Below are 4,741 nucleotides of genomic sequence, written 5' to 3'. Positions count from 1 at the left end.
TTAGGTATTTCTTAAGTTTAATAATGATGGGTATATATAGCCGGACAGTATAACTATGGACAAAAATGACCAATAAATGAAAATAGAGGGGCAATTTTAACCCTTTTCTCTATTTTATTTAGGTCGTGTTTGGATATAATTTAAAATTATTAATTTGAAATCGAGTTTGAAGTTGTTGTCGGGCGTTTCACTTTTGAGGTCCTTAAGTTGGACTTTGGTGTAGTTATTCCATTTTATACGGTACGTACAACATATGATATGAACAAGGTACTCAATTAAATCAAATTTTAGTCCAATTTCTTTTTTATTATTATTCGATTTAGATCTATTTGAGAGGATTTTCTCATATTCAACACTTTTTAAAAGCTATAAAATAATATATAATAATCCCATTAAAATGTGGTCTGGGCCCAACCAACCTTTTAGCCAAAAAAATTGAACCTTCTGATGCATGCCACATGTACAATAAATATGTAATGGTCGGGATTCACTTTTGTTAATTACTGAGTACTTTTTTATTATTTTATTTAGATTTTCTTTGGACATAATTTTAAATTAGGTTGATTTGAAATTGAAATTTTGTTTGGACATGTAATTTGAATCTCAAAAGTTGTGATTTTTTTCTCATAAACACGAAAACCCCAAAATTTATGAAAACTATCAAAATTTCCTCAATTACAATTTAACCAAATAAGCAAAATAGTTCATAACGATAAATATAGTTGGTAAATATAAATATGATTAGTTCGTTCAATTCACTTTTCATGTCTCTGGGAAAGCACCGATGAGTGGAAGTGTGATAATATTTCTATTGCAGTACAAAGTGTCAACATAAAAATATACAACTGTACTATGACTAATTGTTTAAATATATTCCTCGTTATACTTTCGGTCCAAATATGCCTCTTTCGTTATACTATTGGTTCAAATATACCTTTCCTCTCTTAAAGTTGTCCAATATAGACATTCAATCCTATGTGGCACTGACATTTGATGAGGTGCTGCCACGTGGCATGCCACCTTAGCACCTCGGCCCCATTCTACCTCTCCCCTCTATTTGTTCTTCCACTACTAAAATTTATGTCTCCTACACCGCTATTGCCATCATTCACCATATAGTTAGAGCTCCGAAAGAAATTGTCCTAATTCTCTCTCTATTCATCTAGCTTATTCTTGAAATATCAGCTCAAAAACCTGGTCGCAATAGACACTTCACATTGTCCGAATTCCAAAACAGAAATGATCAAACATTTTCTGGCAGGATTCTAAAACCGCATTACAGAAAAATGAAAAAATAGGATGTTGTAATCTCATATTTAGTCCACAATAGCAAATATTAAGTTTCACTTTAAATAATTCACCAAACAAACAACAAACTTCTTCTATTTCCAGTTCCGTATGAATATAGACAAATGAATTTGTTGTCATTAAACCAACACCTTATAATAAAGAGTCCGCAAAATCACCCAATGTCCACCCTCCTCGGGGTTTAAAAAAATAATACGACTTATCTGAAGTATAAGATAAATGTATAGAGAGAGAGTTGTTTTCAACAAATTATGATATGCGGAAAATAAACAACCGCAAACAAAATATGAAGAAAGAAGAATATTTTATTGATAAACAACGTGTGTACAATTATGTTTATCCATTTATTCTTCTCTTCTAATTTTCTCCATGGTTCGAGGGCTGTTTGTAGCATATTGCTCGAACGTAGGATGACCTTCTTATGATGTATTTGATCTCCAAGAACGTCGGGCGGTTTGATAAAGGCAGTATTTGATGCCTTGATCTCTTTGTGAATACCCTAGAGATTTATGGATTTTCGAGATTTTGATCTCTTGTGAATACCCATGAGGTTATAGAATATTTGAGATATTTTTTCAAGGGAATATGTGTCTCTTTTTATAGGTGTGAGCAGGGTTTAGGAGAGTAGTCTCCAAGAAGCCCGAATAGATATTGGACTCATCTTGTAGAGTCCCGCAAGATTTCAATGTCTACAAGAGCATTGGAAGGACTTTTTTTATTCCAGAGTTCTAATTACATGGCGGTAATGGTGCAATGGTAGTGGAGGGGAAGGAATTTTTTGCGGTGGAAGAACAAATAGAGGAGAGGGGTAAAATGGGTTAGGGGTGCATGCCACATGTCATCCACGTCATCAAAGGTCAGTGCCACGTGGGATTGAATGCCCAACTTGGACAACTTAAACGGAGGAAGGGTATATTTGAACTAGTTGTATAACGGAATAGCATATTTAGACCAAACATATAACTATGGATATATTTAAACCATTTCTCATAGTACAGGGGTATATTTGGCCCTTTTCCCCAAAAAATATGGTATGTAGAGTAGAAAGTAAAGTAGGTTGTAATAATTACTTTTGCAATAAATGATGGGTCTTTTTTTGCAAAAAAATATAAACCTTATGAGACAAATTTTACATTTTAAAAATGGAAAAGGGCCAAATATACCCTTTGTACTATCAGAAAAGAGCTAAATATACCTCTTATTATAATTTGGCACAAATATACCTCTCATTATAACGAATGACACGTGTCATTGACTAATAATTTATTTTTGAAAAAGGATAAATTGAATTGCTTGGGTACTGCGCACCTCTCCTGGAACTCGAACTATATTGATTAATTATTTATTTACTGAGAGTTAATTTGTAAGGATTTAAACAAAAATCACATCCAGTTTTTTTTTTTTTTTTTAAATTAAGTATTTCCATATTAATTAGAAAACGGAATCTTTTGCATTTGAAAGGACTAAAAAGTATTGACGAAAATATTAGCTATACTTCAATTAGTTTATTTAATTACTACAGAATATCTTTTTCTGTGAAAAAATATAGAGTATTAATGGAAAATTTCTCCTTACACTAGCTACACGTAACAATGCTTTAATATATCGTCCTTCTCAATTACAGCATCTGAAATAAGTTCAACAAACGCACCAGAGAAAAAAATTATCAACTTTATGGTTAAGCCGATGTTCCTCTTAGCCATGGCGGAATCTGTGAAGAAGATGAAGAAGGGAGCAAAACTTTCATTTTAATTGGATACTGAGTATGGGTCTTTTAATTAAATATCAGGTTATGAGTTGAATTTTAATTAATTAGAGGATAGTTTAAAATAGACCAATAAGATGATGACACGTGTTCCTCCGTTAAAATGAGGGGTTATCTTTGGAAAGTATAACTGCATGGGGTATATTTGAACCCAAAGTATAACGAGGGATATATGTGGTTCTTTTTCGAGATATTTGCACTATTATAAAAATCAGATGCTCTTATCACCAAGGCTCGCATGAAAGAAAAGTCAAAAGAGCAAGAATTATGAAGGAAGAACATCCGCGCACAAAGAGATATTTCACAAGAGCTGAAAAGCGAAAATCAAAAGGGTTAAAAGACAAGCATAATGCATGAATTAGAGAATAAGAAAATCTCCACGTCTTTTAAACCCCTTTAGCCAAACTTCCCTCACTATAATTCCCTCCTAGAAAGGAAAAAGAAAAAATAATCTGTACAAGTCTTTAAAGTTTTTAGCCTCATTACCCCACAATAATTTTCATTTGAAAAAGCAAAAATTATGCACAAGTCCATAATCTTTTTACCATATTTACTTCCTACTAAAAAACTATTTGAATAAGAATAAATCAGCTCTTTTGGTATGTACAGACAAACCTCTTCAAATGTATTATACACCTCTAGAAGACTGAGATGAAACATAAAAAGGAACAACTATGATACGTTACTCCAGTTTCTAAGAAAAAGACTAATCCCAAATGAGAAAAGATGGTGTGTATGTTTTACTTTCATTTTTCTGGTAACATACAAACTGAATTTGATGGTAGTGCTTGTGTTTTTAAGGAGGCTATTCCTCTAAATAAGCTCCTGGATGAAAAATTTGAAACTGATTTAAAAAATTGTTAGGGTCAAAGTATGGAAACGACATCGATCTTCTTTAGGCTGATTTTCGTGCCGTTGAAGCAGCAGATCAAATCAATTGGCTTAATTATAAATTGATTGAGCAAAAGAGAAAGGTGCATAGGATATGCGTAAAATATTACATTTTCATTTATTTTTTCTTTTTCAAAAAATCCTGATTTACCATATATTTCAGCTCAAGCATATTGTGCACCATCACTTTAACGACCCAAGTTAAATGTTTTTTCAACTCAAGAGTGTCACAATCTTTTATGTCAGGGATCCGTACAAGATCTTGTCCGACCTCAATATTGCAATCATAAGCGGGCTCCGCAATTAAGGGGCTATTTATTTCATTTTAAAGCAGTCCAGAGGGATAATAGGACCCCGATATAGAATAAGTGTAGTTGGTAATCCAGTAATAGGTTGGGGGAACTTTTTGGCCATTTTCTCTTATTTATAATAATGTAGACTTGGCATTTAAATTCATATAGTACTATTATTATTTACTCTTATCGCAAGAACTGATTCAATTAATAAAATGTTAGTCGTGTTTGTAATACATTACCTTGGATTTTGCTGTAAACAAGTTAATTTAATAAGGGAAAAGGGGCAAATATACCCCTCAACTATAGGATATGGAGCAAATATACCCTCCGTTAAAAAAAAAGAGCATTTATGCCCTCGCCGTTAATGAAAAGGGGCATATATACCCCTCAACTATAGGATATGGAGCAAATATACCCCTCGTTACAAAATTGGTGTATATATACCCCTGCCGTTATAAAATGGTGCAAATATACCCCTGTC

The sequence above is a fragment of the Lycium barbarum genome, chromosome 6 (genome assembly GCF_019175385.1).
Source record: "Lycium barbarum isolate Lr01 chromosome 6, ASM1917538v2, whole genome shotgun sequence".
In the NCBI taxonomy this organism is placed as follows: Eukaryota; Viridiplantae; Streptophyta; class Magnoliopsida; order Solanales; family Solanaceae; genus Lycium; species Lycium barbarum.
The sequence above is the reverse complement of the archived record's forward strand: the minus strand, read 5'-3'. Positions refer to the sequence as shown.